Raw genomic sequence first — 15,705 nt, 5'->3', positions numbered from 1 at the left:
TTGGCATGAGATGCTCCCATTTGCTTTGCACGGGTATCGTACATCCATCTGCATTTCAATAGGGGAAACCCATTTCTCTCTTGTTTATGGCATGGAAGCAGTGCTCCCCGTAGAAGTTGAGATCCCTTCATTACGTGTGCTCATGGAAGCCAAGTTGACTGAGGCTGAATGATGTCAAACCAGGTTTGATCATCTGAATTTGATAGAAGAGAATAGGTTGACTGCCATGTGTCATGGTCAGGTATATCAACAGAGAATAAAGAAAGCTTTTGATAAGAAGGTCAGACCTCGTGTATTCAGAGAATGTGACCTTGTGCTCAAGAAGATCTTGTCATTCAAACCAGATTCTAGGGGCAAATGGACTCCTAATTATGAAGGCCCATATGTTGTCAAGAGAGCCTTTTCAGTCGATGCGTTGATTCTTGCAACTATGGATGGTGAAGAGTTCACTCATCCTGTGAACGCAGATGCAGTCAAGAAATATTTCGCCTAAAAAAGAAAATAACAGCTCGCTAAGTTGAAAACCCGAAAGGGAGGCTTAGGCAAGAATCAGAGTCTTGGTGGATTGAAAATCTGAAAGGGCGATCCAGGAAAAAGTTAGAGACATAAAAATAGAAAAGAATTATCCTTTTAAGTTGAGCACCCCATCTTGGGGAAATTTATGCAAAAATTAGGGAATATGGCAAGTATCTGCATCCTACTGATCTTCAGATTTGGAGACTTTGTTGAGCACAATGGTCGATGGTGATTCATCATCCCCAGTAGCGGCCAAGAGCACAATGGACATCAAGAGTTGGTGGAAGGATTAGTGTTCATTTGTATTCAATGTAACCCTTTTCCATGTAAATTACCATTTTCAACTTTGTAAAAATCTATGGTGTCTTGTCATTTATAGACTACCATTTTATTAAAAAAGTTGAGCTTTTATCCAATTGTTTCCACTCTTATTTATTTCAGCCAAATGGTTTTAAATTTTATTATGATCATTTTTGAAAATTTAAAGTTTTAATCAAAACATGTTTTCTTAAAACATATAAAAGCAGTAATTTCGAACAATTGACTTAATTTAAAAGGAATATCAACAGTGGTTTGAAAGCAATAAGCACTAAGTGTGGAGCAGTATTGGTTTTCCCTAAGCAGTAGGCACAATTTCTCTTTCATCCCCGACATCATTGTGCAGCACTCTGCGGAGTGTTTATTCCCTAGTTGAGTTCCCAACTGAGTGCGAACATTTTATTCCGGAAATTTGCATGATTTCGGCAGAACTTTGGTTTCCCCACTAGTCACCATCAGATTCACTCCCAGTCAGAGTTTTCTCCTGGGTTCTGAGCAGTTATTTGTGTTTATCCTCTACATGGTTGTCCCATATTTGATATGTTGTTGACCTAAAATTCCCCGCAGACTCGATAAAAATCCTTCTCAGCAGATCTCCTCTTTCCCCATATAGGTTTGGACCTTTGGGACGCTGATCTCTCTTTTCTCCAGCAGTTGTCTCCCTCTTTTGTGAATTGACCGAGAATTGTATCGATGATTCAATTCTGCGACAGTCTTGTATCCTTTGCGATCGTTTTGTCAGCATAATCATCATATATACATATACATATACACTCATATAATTTCATGGTTGCATCATCACACTTGTTGACTCATTCTTGTGATACTTATTCTCTGCTATGGCGGTACTTTATCCCCATATGAGTTTGGTGTTTGTCCTCCATCAAATATAGAGTGTCAACCCCCTAAGCAGAAAGATTTTAACCTTTCTCCTTTCCCCACTGAGTTATTTCCTCGTGGATGATTAGTATTTCAGTTTCTTCCCCAGTTGATTATCTAGATGGAACCACTCCCCTTGAGATATATCCTTATTGGGTCGAGTTTTGATTGACCGTTTCTTTCTAGATCCTACCTAGATATATGCTTTGGGTACCCTAAGAGTTTATTACCCAGTAACTGGTAATATTATTCTTGCTTTGCAGTTTGTTACTTCTTGCCCAATACCCGGAAAAATTATCCATGCTTTCTCCTCAGTGGAGTCCCTAGTGGATTCATTTTACGTTTCCCCAAGAAGTATATCCTTGATATGTTCATCCTAACCGATGACAAATATTTTCTCCCCCTGTTGTGAGTTTATCCTTGATATGCTCATCCTAACCGATGATGGATACTCTCATCTTTGATGGTATTCTACCCAATAAAAAGGTAGTTGTAATCCCTATTTTGCTCCCCCGAAGGGTTAATCCTTGATAGGTTCATCCTAACCGATGACGGGTTTTCTTCTCTTTGCGGTCTTCTGCCCAGTAACTGGTAGTTATAAATCCTGCTTTTCTCCCCTTTGTAGAGTATATCCTTGATATGTTCACTTTATCCGGTGAAACATATTTTCTCTTTGGTATTCTATCTAGTAACTGATAGATATAAGTCCTATTTCTCTCCTCGCAGAGTCTATCCTTGATATGTTCATCCTAACCGATGACGGGGTTTCTCTTTGATGGTATTCTATCCAGCATTCGATAGATGTAATTCCTACGTTTTGTTGAGTTGGTTTATCCTTGATATGTTCATCCTAACCGATGACGAATATCCTCTCTGACATCCCCAGGAAAGTCTATCCTTGATATGTTCATCTTAACCGATGACGGAGTTTCTTATCTTTGAGTCTATCCTTGATATGTTCACCTTAACCGGTGACGAATATTCTAATCTTTGGTCTTAGGCCCAATAACTCGTAGTTGTAAATCCTATTTCTGTAGTTTTCTCGAGCAAGGCTATTCTTACCCAATAACCGGTAATGAATACACCCTCTTGGCGGTTCCCAGCGAGTCATCCTTGATATGTTCATCCTAACCGATGACGAATGTCCTCTCTACCAGATCTTTGTTATCTCCTTACCTAGTAACCGATAGTGGATAATAAATTTTTGCTCCTCCTGTGTTGAAGTCTATTTCTTCCCTAGTTGAGTTGAGTGCGCATTTCCCTAGTGAAATCTCCATTCCTGCATGATTCAAGTATGTCAGTTTTATCCTGATCTACTCGTTTCCCCTGCAGAAGTTTTTGTTTCCCCGAATGAGTCTTTCCATTTTTATGGAATTCCTCTAGTCTCCCAACAGTTTTTAAGTCATAGCCTGGCCTATGCATAACCCTTTTTTTCCCCTCAGAGTCCCTGTCTCCCCAGTGAGCTCTCCTTACAGAATGCATTGTGCTCCTACGGAATTTCGGTCACTCTGATTTCTTTTCCTTTATGGTAATATCTCCCAACAGAGAATTTGCTTTTACATTCATATCGTATGCATCATGAGGTCTCTTAGGGAGAAAATTTTGTTTCCATATGTGGTTATTTAAGCCCATTCTACTGAGTTGATATGAAGATTTTAACCTTCACCTCCTCAGTTAGAATGTCCTTAAATAGGGGAAGCTGTAAGACCCCAATTTTGACCCTAAGATCCCTCATGCAATTTCGTCATATGCACTAGCATTGAGATCATACATTGGCATCCTCCTTACACCTCTATCATTGGGTTTGTTTTGGGAGACATCACCAAGCACCATGTGATTGTATCATACTTGTCTTATCATTTTTCTAACCAAAATACCAAAAATATGTCTTTGCAATTGTCTAACTCTTTTGTAGAGAGGGCATGGTCCCCATTGATCTATCAAGTTCATATCTATGGTTTAAGACCCTCATCGCTAAGAGCACAACCAAGGATTGATCCACAATGTCTACATTGGCAGGACTTCAGACAACCAAAGATCCAAGAGAATTGAGTAGAACTGAGTGAGAATCAAAGAGATGAAGTTTTCTGAAAATTACCTTCGATGCTACGTAGTTCTTGATGTTGCTTGCTCCAAACACGATCTGATCACACTTGAGAAGCTAGCAGAAAGTGATTAAAGAGGTTGCAAGGCTTTGGATCCTGGAGTTCTTGAATCTCCAACAGTTGAGATTCAAACCCAAATTTCAAATTGAAATTTCTCTAGTTTTCCTTTAGAATGAAAGGGTTTCAATAGGGGCAAAGCTGGACGCAAAGTGTTGTTCAAATAAGCTCAGAGGCCTTCTATTTATAGCCAAAGGGAATGATATTTCCACACTTCAAAAATCTGTCCAAAATTTGCAATATGGATGGCACGAGTGCATGGGCATGTACAGACCCATGATACAATGCATTAAGGTCCAAAATGATTCCAATTGAGGTCTGAATGAATCTTGAATGGCAAGGCAATGTGAACTATAGTTTGTGCAATTGATTCTTTCCAGTGATGCATCCCTGTTAAAGCCATGCGCAGACCTAGAAATCTTTGTCCAAAATGCATGAACTTGGGTTCTTCGGAAAGCTTGGATCAAGGGGAACAAGTTTGATGTTTAACACGTTTTCATTTGGAGCTTGGAACATGGAGAATTTGGAGGTGGAAGTTTGGAAATTTCAACATGTTGAAATTTTTTCTAAGTCTCAAGCCATATACCTCAATATTCCACCTTACTTAACTTTTTATGTGAGCTTCAAATGAGAAAAGTGTCTTCATCAAAGTTGTATCTCTTTTAGAGAACTTCAACATGGACACTAATTTCATGTCATTTGGATTTAGAATGATAGAGTTATGCATTTTTGAAGTTTGGAAAAATCACTTGTTCAATGGTATAGGTCAAAAATGACCTATAATGTATCCTCATATCACATGCTCATAAAAGTTGAATTAGCTCTCACTCCAAACATCAAAGTTTAAGTAGACATCTTGAATTTGACTGTGCAACTTGGAAATCTTTCATATCATAAAAATTGATCAAATTATGTCCTTGGGAATTTGACTTTCAAATTAGGATTTAGACAAAATGACCTATAATGTTTCAACATAGAAAATGATTTTCCCAGCAAAACTAGCTCTAGGTCTCAACATGAAAGTTGTTTGGAATGTCATTTATAGTAACTTTACTCTTGGAATCATTTTCATATGGTGAAAATTGTAGGAGATAGGGTCTAGGGAGACCCAGTTTTGATCAGATGAATTCATCTGGCCAACCACCATCAACCAACTTGCTAACCTTCAATTCTTTTGACTTTCTAGGCTCATGGTAGATCATATATGCATAAGATGATGAATTTTGAAGTGTCCCTTGAGAAAGTTGATCAATTTGTGAGATAGGTTGTTGGAGAAGTTACTCAAGATACCTAGTCAAACTAGGGTTTCTAAGGCAAATCACCCTCAAAATCTTTTTTCTGGATCGCCTTTTCGGGTTTCAATCCACCGAGATGCTCTTTCTACCTAAGCCTCCCTTTCGGGTTTTCAACTTAGCGAGTTGTTCTTTTCATTTTTAGGCGAAGTATTTCTTGACTGCATCTGCATTCACATGACGAGTGAACTCTTCACCATCCATAGTTGTTAGAATCAAAGCGCCTCCTGAAAAAGCTCTCTTAATAACATATGGGTCTTCATAATTAGGATTCCATTTTCCCCTAAAATCTGGTTTGAACGACAAGATCTTCTTGAGCACAATGTCACCTTCTTTGAACACACGAGGTCTGACCTTCTTATCAAAAGCTTTCTTCATTCTCTGCTGATATAATTGATCATGACACATGGCCGACAATCTCTTCTCTTCAATCAAATTCATCTGGTCAAACCTAGTCTGACACCATTCATCCTCAGTCAACTTGGCATCCATGAGCACACGCAACGAAGGAATCTCAACCTCTACGGGGAGCATTGCTTCCATACCATAAACGAGAGAGAAAGGGGTTGCCCCTGTTGAAGTGCGAATGGATGTACAATACCCATGCAACGCAAATGGGAGCATCTCATGCCAATCCTTGTACGTGACAACCATCTTTTGGATAATCTTCTTGATGTTCTTGTTCGCAGCTTCAACAACCCCATTCATCTTGGGTCTATAAGGAGAAGAATTATGATGTGCCATCTTGAAGTCTTTGCAAAGGGCTTCCACCATATTGTTATTCAAGTTCGATCCATTATTAGTAAGATCTTGCTCGGCACACCATAACGGCATATGATCTGATTCTTGATAAACCTTACAACAACTTGCTTGGTTACATTTGCATACGATGTCGCTTCAACCCATTTTGTGAAGTAGTCCATTGCCACCAAAATGAAACGATGTACAATCGAAGCTTTGGGCTCAATCATCCCAATCATATCAATTTCCCACATGGAGAAGGGCCATGGGAAAGAGATAACATTCAATAGTGTCGGAGGAACATGAATCTTATCAGCATAAATTTGACACTTGTGGCACTTCTTCACAAATTTGCAACAGTCAGATTCCATTGTCAGCCAAAAGTAACCTGCTCGCAACATCTTCTTTGCCATTGCATGTCCATTGGAATGAGTACCAAAGGAACCTTCATGCACTTCAATCATCAAGAAGTCTGCTTCGTGTCTATCCACGCATCTGAGCAAAACCATGTCGAAGTTTCTGTTGTACAGTACATCACCATTCAAGTAGAAATTACCGGCTAATCTTTTCAAAGTCTTCTTATCTTTCAAAGATGCCCCAGACGGGTAAATCTGACTTTGGAGGAAACATTTAATATCAAGAGACATCACAGATAAATTGGGAACTTCATTCCAATACTTCACTATAATCATTGACGCCAATGTTGCAAGAGCATCTGCCATCCGGTTCTCATCTTGAGGGATATGATGAAATTCAACCTTTGTAAAGAAAGTTGAATTCCTCCTCGCATAATCTCTATATGGTACCAAACCAGGTTGGTTCGTTTCCCAATCACCTTTGATCTGATTCACAACCAAAGCTGAATCTCCGAAGACATCTAAATACTTGATTCTGAGATTCATGGCCTCTTCAAGCCCTATAATGCAAGCTTCATATTCTGCCATGTTGTTTGTACACTTGAAAGTCAATCTAGCTGTAAATGGTAGATGCGTGCCTTGAGGAGTAATGATCCCTGCCCCAATGCCATTTCCATATTGATTAACAACTCCATCAAATACCATGCCCCAACGGGAACCAGGTTCTAGCCCTTCTTCAAGCAATGGTTCATCATAATCTTACATTTTCAAGTACAAAATCTCTTCATCAGGAAAATCATACTGCAGTGACTGGTAATCTTCAATTGGTTGGTGAGCCAAATGGTCATCCAAGATACTACCTTTGATCGCTTTCTGAGATCAGTATTTGATATCATAATCTGATAACAACATCTGCCAACGGGCAATCCTCCCAGTTAAAGCAGGCTTTTCAAATATATACTTGATTGGATCCATTTTGGATATCAACCAAGCGGTATGATTCAACATATATTGACGCAAACACTTAGCAACCCAAGCCAATGCGCAATAAGTCTTCTCAAGATGCTCAACATGTTCCTCCTCATTTGGCAAACGCTGTAATAGCTTCAACAAATGCTCAACATGTTCCTCCTCATTAATTGATTTAGCAATCATGTCATCGACATAAACTTCAATCTCTTTATGCATCATATCATGAAAAAGAGTAGTCATTGCTCTTTGGTAAGTTGCACCAGCATTCTTTAAACCAAAAGGCATCACTCTATAACAAAATGTTTCCCAAGGTGTAATGAATGTGGTCTTCTCCATATCTTTGGGTGTCATCCTCATCTGATTATATCCAAAAAATCCATCCATAAACTAAAAGACTTGAATTTAGAAGTATTGTCTACCAACATATCAATGTGTGGTAGAGGGAAATCATCTTTCGGACTGGCTTTATTCAAATCTCTATAATCAACATACATGTATACCTTTCCATCTTTCTTTGGCACAGGCACAATATTGGCCACCCATTGCGGATACTCAGCGGTCACAAGGAAATTGGCATCAATCTTCTTATGCACTTCCTCTTTGATCTTCACAGCCATATCAGGATATGTTCTTCTCAACTTCTCCTTGATTGGCGGGAATTCTGGCTTCAACGGAAATCTATGCTCCACAATCTCAGAATCCAAACCAGGCATGTCTTGATAGGACCAAGCAAACACATCTGAATACTCTCGAAGAAGATAAATCAACCCCTTCTTACCATCTGACACAGGCGAGACCCAATCTTGACTTCCTTCACATCCTCCTCGAAACCCAAGTTGACTAGCTCAATCTTCTCTTTGAATGGATGAATGGTCTTTTCATCTTGCTCAAGAAGACGAGATAATTCATCACTCACTTCTGCATCACTTTCCTCCTCGGCTTCAAACACAGTGAATTCAAAATTTGGAGAAGGAGAAGGATCATTGTATTCAATGGGGTTAGGAACCAACCTGCATAATGATTTGATATTTTTATTTTAGAGAAGTGGATTTGCAACCAAGTATTATGCATATGGACAATTATATTGTTTATTTATGTTTTTTTGTTATTACCATTTTCTGAATAAAGCAAAAAGTAAAAACAAGACATCATAGATGTGGATGAATAGAATTAATTTTATTAATGATCAATTTGAAAATGCCCAACAATGTTCTCTTCTCCCTTAGGCATAGGAGAAGGATTTTAAAAACATATTAAAGCAATTACTTAGATCGATGCAAAATAACAGGAACATCAATAGTAGTCCAATTGTTGCAAGCCTTTCCATGTGTCACAAAATTGGTGCAATCTTCCTCTTCGTTATCCTCTAGCACAACAACTAAGTGTTGTTCATTTCCATGAATGAACCCTCCGTTACGGAAGATAAGTTGCATATCTTCAGGCCTTGCAGTTGATGAACCTTTCTGGAACCCCAAACCAGTTATGCCTTTATTGTCGGAGACCTCTACCATGCGCCCCCACTTATCAACATCGCCTTCTTCCACAATCTTCTTAGCATCTTTCAATGAGGACATAGGTGCCCCAACCCTCTTTTCAACAGAAATAGATAAGGCTTGGAACGGAGTTCCAACCTCATCCTCAGCATCAACATAAGAGAAAGATGACAGGTGGCTAACCAACTGCGCTTTCTCCCCACCAACGATCACAAGCTTTCCATTCTTGATAAATTTGAGCTTTTGGTGTAATGTGGAGGTAACAGCTCCTTCCTCATGAATCCATGGCCTTCCCAACAAGCAACTGTAGGCCGGGTGGATATCCATTACTTGGAAAGTAATCTGAAAACCACTCAGACCTATCTTAACTGGAAGGTCCACTTCACCAATAACCGTTTTGCGTGAGCCGTCAAAAGTTTTGACGATTACACCGTTATACCTCATAGGAACTCCTTGGTATGAAAGCTTTGACAGAGTTGACTTCGATAGTATATTCAGTGACGACCCGGTGTCAATAAGCAAATTTGACAAAGCATCCTCTTTGCAATTCATAAAAATGTGCAAAGCCAAATTATGATTTCTACCCTCCTTAGGGAGTTCTTCATCACAGAAGCTAAGATTGTTGCAGGAAGTGATGTTAGCCACAATATTATCGAATTGATCCACTGTAACATCATGTTCCACAAATGCTTGTTCTAGAACTCCTCTATGTGCTTCAGAATTCATGAGCAGAGACAACACTGAGATTTTTGAGGGGGTTTAAAGCAACTGCTCCACCACATTAAACTCACTCCTTTTGATCAATTGGAGTACCTCATCATCATCGTTAGTTTTCAAACCGCTGGATTCACCAGACTTACCCTTTGAAGCTCCAACTGGATCTACAATAGGCACTTCCACCTTTTTACTCACAACTGATTCTTCCTTATCCTTTGGGAACACCAGCCCAAACACTCGACCACTGCTGGTCACCTTGGTAACATCAGAAATGCTCACCATAGAGCTAGTCGAAAGCAACGGGACCTCTTGACCACCTTCTATCATTGTAGCATTATACTGATACGACACAGCTTTATCAGATGAATACGGGACTGGGCCCGCTAACCGTATAACCAACGGCGATACTGATCTATTGCTGACATTATTTGCTGCTGTCGTACTAAATTATGAATCTCTTTGGCTGCTTGAAAATGGGCATTATGACGTTTACATCGTCATCTACTTGACGGGATTGAACAATTTGAGTCATGCCTTCATTCATCAGTTGTTGGATGTCCCTTTTCACAACATCGCAACCCCTCGAGTTAATACTACAGATAACACAACTGTCATGGTCATGTTCACAATCACTCACCAAAAAAATATCCTTATGCATCTGCACCAAGGATCTCCGGATAAAACGCACATCAAAAACCTTAAACTCACAAGTACAACCATCCACCATATTACCAGAAGAATTTCCATGGGCGGGGAGCGTATTTGCTTTCACATTTGGCGCGTGGTCCTCAAAGGACACCATTCCACTCTTCATCAGTTTCTGAACCTCATACTTGAGCAGATAACTGTTCTCTATATCATGTCCGGGTGCTCCTTGATGAAAAGCACAACAGAGCTCAGGCTTGTACCACCATGAAAGTGGTTCTGGAATTTGCGGCGGGTTCCTCGGTTGGATTAGGTTCTTGAAAACCAAAGAGGGATACAGTTCTGCATAAGACATAGGAATCGGGTCGAAAGAGACCTTCTTCGTCTCAAAGTTTTGTTGATGATGATTGTTGGTATTGTTGTTGTTGTAGGTGTTTGTTCGTTGTTGCGGTTGTTGTTGTTAACATTGTGATTGTTGAACTGGTGTTGATTTTTGATTAGAAAATACAGGGATAACTCAAGATACTTGATGATGATGTTGATGGGATGGTGGATTCCTTCTGATATGAGGCCTCCTCTGCCTCCCACTTGAAATTGCATTCGCTTCATTGTCCTTTTTCTTCCCAAAATTGCTACCATACCTCTTACTCGACGATGCTTCATATTTTGACAAACGTCCCTCTCGGACTCCTTCCTCAAGCCTCATCCCCATGTTTACCATTTCAGTAAACTCACTAGGGGAACTAGCAATTATACGTGTATACAATGGCATAAGGCCAAAGTTTCTACCTTTTTGTAAAAGTGGTCAAAGTCTAGAACAAAAGTAGTTCACACAAAGAAGATTTTAGAAATGGAGGGAGAGATTTTGAAATTAAAGAAATGGGGAGAAGATGAAGAGACTACCCTAGATACGAGAAATTTAAAAGTTTAAAGTTGAAAAGATCTGACCAAATGGGAGCAATCCAATAGACAAGTATGTCAATAGAAACCCAGAATTCCCTTGGACTTTTTAGAATCAAGCAACACACAAATGCACAATTATATCAATATTGAAGAGAAAAGGCATCAAATAAAGATCGCCTCATCCAAGCTTATCCACTTCAATGATCTTTTGTAAAATATCCTATGTAGCAGATGAATTCCACAAGTCACAAGTTCAACATAACAACTTAACAAGGATCAATATTGCAGATAAATCTGGAGAGATCTTGAATAATGTATCAGATGAATTCAAACTTGCAAATACTTGGTTCTTCAACAAATTGGCATTGGCCAAGTCCATTAGGAAAGGAATGTTGCCTAAATTCTAAGTCCAATTGGGGAGATCAAAACAATAGTCCACTCAAATTGTCTTTTAGGGTCTTGTTATTATTATGTGCATTAATGGTCAAAGACCAATCAAACAAACAAAGCAACAATGTATATCACACAATATGGTCCAAGTGGACAAAGTGAAAATTGCATAAACATAAACAATTAGAATGATATGTACAATGACAAATGATAATAAAAATAAATTACATTAAAAGTAAAAGCTTGAAAGTAAGGGTTAATGGTTAGTAAGTTAATAGTTAGTTTTGTTTTGCTTTTGATTTCAAGACATTCTTTGGAGAACACTCAACCCACTTGCCACAAGCATGGATCCTTGAACTAAAACATCTTCCAAAGGAAGGAAAGAAGGTTAAGTTTCCACACAATACCATGGAAGAGGGGTGACTTACAATCTCACTAACGAGAATACTTATGCCTTTTGTGTCACAAATTTAGCGCTATGTTAAGCAATCGTAATTGGACTTATGTAGAAGTCACAACTATTTGAGACCGGGCAATAGACTTTTGGTGTTAATGCATGTTGGAGACATAGTATTAAGAACTATGCTCATTAGACATACCACACACAAAAAATATGCAAAGGTGTGGCCTAATCTCATCCATACTCATGTTAATCTTTCAATCAACTAGCATTAGGACTTAGAGATGTCATTGGCCAATTGAAATGAATGGATGAAGAAGGAGAATTAGATGGAGAGGGAAAGGGATGAATAAGATCACAAATAGGTCAAAGGGGGACTTTTACCAAATTAATATTATTCATTCATTTTGGGAGATGGAATTTATATTCCATCAATCCCCTAAATCCAATAATATTAACTTGACAAAGTCAAATCAACCTTGACCAAGACCCAAAAACAAATGAGAAACTCAAATAAGTCAATCCAAATGGTCAACACAATTAAAATGGCATTTATTCAATTAAAAATATTAAAATAATACATTAAATTCAAATATGTTTTGTCCAAATCCTAAAATCACATTAAAACACCAAATAAATGGTCATGTGATTTATCATAGGTCAAACAAAGTCAAAGGACCTTGGATAAAAAAATTCATAAGTTTTTGGACACTTAAAAATATTTTTAAACATTTAAAAACCAATGAAAAATCAATTAATTAATGAAAAATATTAATAATGATCCAAAAAATAATTTTAATTCAGAATATGAAAGGGAAAAATATTTGAACTTTTTTGGTGAAAGTCCCATATTTTTTGGATCAATATTGAATTTAATATGAATTATTGAAGAAAATGGAATCAAATAAAAAATCCGAAAATGCAAAAATACGTGGACCATCAAATCTCCCTCATTAATTGAGGTGGCAGATCTGATGATTCACATCGTGCGTTCCACCAAGGCGCTAGTCAACTGCATGGCAAACTTGTAATCACAATGCTCGGTCAAGATTAGAACGCAGGAATTGGATCACACGGTCTAGACCTCAACCACATCATCACCGGAGCCAAAGCTCCGGTTGTCTTCTCCGACAAGGCTCGTCGAACTGGTCATCATCAACCATAACCAAAATTTCAAACAGGGACATGCTTTTAAAGAGAAAACATCACTGAGCACGAATATCACCTCCATTTCTTCCAATTCCAACTATATTGAGAGATATGTGGAATTGAAAAATGAGGTTCGTGATCTGATTTGCTTCGATTCATCATCAAAACAGCTCAAACACCTTGCCTATATTGGTAGAACATCAGCCAACATAATAATCAAGAGAATTGAGCAAGAAATAAGGAGAATCGAAGAAATTAAATTTTCTGCAAAATACCTTCAATAGAGGTCTGAGCTTGCTAGATCTTGATCTGAATCTTGCTTTCCTTCACTCCAATTACTTGCAGAAGTGGAATGGAATAACATTGAATCAAAGGACTCCTGGAGAATTGAATTCCAAAACAGTGGAGATTCAAGCTCAAATTCAACAGAAATTTTCAGGTTTATCCTCTCAATGTGAAGGGTTTTTTGTGGGGAATCAAAGCTTGTGAAGTGTGTGTGTTGATTATGAGCAATTGAGCTTCAATTTATAGAGGATTCCAATGATAATTGCACACTCCATTCAAGTTTCCAAAATTGGCAAAGTGAGGTAAGCAGCTGCATGGGCGCGCATAGACCCATCAAATGATTGTTGAAAGTCCAAATTTAAAGTTCATATATGTTGAAGCAAGCCTGGAATGCAAGGCAATTAAACATTGATACTTGAAGTTGGATCCATGACACATGATACCAGCCTATTTAAGCCATGTGCAGCCTATGCATTTATCATCCAAAATGCATAAATTTTAGCTCTTTGGAAAGGTGAGATCAAGAGGAACAAGTTTGATGTTGAACAGTTTTTCATTTGGAGCTTGAAAGTTGGAGATATTTAAGGTGGAATTTTGGAAAAATTTGACATATCAAAATTTTTCAAAGTGTCAAGCCATATGTCACAATATTCCACCTTGCTTAACTTTCTATGGGAGCTTCAAATGAGAAAAGTGTCTTCATCAAAGTTGTATCTATCTCAAATAACTTAAAAATGGTCACCAATTTCATGTCATTTGGATTTGAAATGATAGAGTTATGCATTTTTGAAGTTTGGAAAAATCATTTGATCAATGGTATAGTTCAAAAGTGACCTATAATGTAGCCTCATATCACATGTGCAAAGAAGTTGAATTAGCTCACACTCCAAACATTAAAGTTGAAGTAGGCACATTTAATTTGATTGTGAAACTTGGAAATCTTTCATCTCATTAAAATTGAGCAAGTTATGGCCTTGGGGATGTTGACTTTCAAATCAGGGTTTAGACAAAATGACCTATAATGTTTCAACATAGAAAATGATTTTTCAAGCAAAACTAGCTCTAGGTCTCAACATGAAATTTGTTTAGAATGTAATTTAGAGTATGTTTTCTCTTGGAATCATTTTCATATGGTGACAATTGTAGGAGATAGAGTCTAGGGAGACCCAGTTTTGATCAGATGAATTCATCTGGCCAACCCCTATCAACCAACTTGCTAATTTCCAATTATCTTGACTTTCTTGGCTCGTGGTAGATCATATATGCATAAGATGATGAATTTTGAAGTGTCCCGCGAGGAATTTGATCAATTGGTGAGATAGCTTGTTGGAGAAGTTACTCAAGATACCCAGACAAACTAGGGTTTCCAATGAAAATCACCCTCAAACTCTTGAAGCAAACTTGATCAATATAATATGTAGAAGCAATTGGGACTCATATATGATGCTTATGACCATTCTTGAGTTGATTCTTAATGGTGCTCTTTGTTCATGAGGGTCTTAAACCCTAGATGTGATCAATGAATCAAGGAAATCACGTCCCTACCTACAAAAAGAGTTAGATAGATACAAAGACATATTTTTGGTATTTTGGTTAGTAAAATGATAAGAATACAAGTATGATATAATAATAAAGTGCTTGGTGATCTCTCCCAAAACAAACCCAATGAAAAGGGGTAAGGAGGATGCCAATGTATGATCCTAATGCTAAATGCTTATGGTAAAATTGCATGAGGGATCTTAGGGTCAAAATTGGGGTCTTACAGTTGCCCCTATTTAAGGACATTCTAACTGAGGAGGTGAAGGTTAAAATCTTCGGCTCGACTCAGTAGAATGGGCTTAAATAACAACATAGAGAAACAAATTTTGGCCCCTAAGAGACCTAATGATGCATATGATATGAATGAAAAAGCAAATGCTTCATGGGGAAATATTGCCACAAAGGAAAAAGAAATTAGAGGGACCGAAAATCCGCAGGAGCATAATGCATTCCATAAGGAAAACTCATTGGGGAGACAAAGACTCTGGGGGATAAAAGGAGTTATGTGTAGGCTAGGCTACGACTTAAAACTACTGGGGGACTCGAGGGAATCCTTACAAAATGGAAAGACCCAGTCGGGGAAACAAAAACATCTGCAGGGGATACAAATAAACCAGGATAAAACTGAAATATTCGACTCGTGCAGGGAAAAGCAATTTCATCAAGGAAATCTGCACTTGACTCGAGTGGGGAAGCGTTACGCTTCAACACAGGAGGATCATAAATCTATCATCTACTACCTGTTACTGGGTAAGGAGATAATAAAAATCTAACATAGAGAACATCTGTCATCGGTTAGGATGAACATATCAAGGATGACTCGCTGAGGAAAAGGCCAGGAGGGAGTATTCATTACCGGTTATTGGGTAAGAATAGCCTTGCTGGGGAAAACTGTGGAAAATAGGATTTATAACTACCAGTTACTGGGTAGAAGACCAAAGGGTGAGA

The sequence above is a fragment of the Lathyrus oleraceus genome, chromosome 5, assembly GCF_024323335.1.
Source record: "Lathyrus oleraceus cultivar Zhongwan6 chromosome 5, CAAS_Psat_ZW6_1.0, whole genome shotgun sequence".
NCBI classification, from domain to species: Eukaryota; Viridiplantae; Streptophyta; class Magnoliopsida; order Fabales; family Fabaceae; genus Lathyrus; species Lathyrus oleraceus.
The sequence above is the reverse complement of the archived record's forward strand: the minus strand, read 5'-3'. Positions refer to the sequence as shown.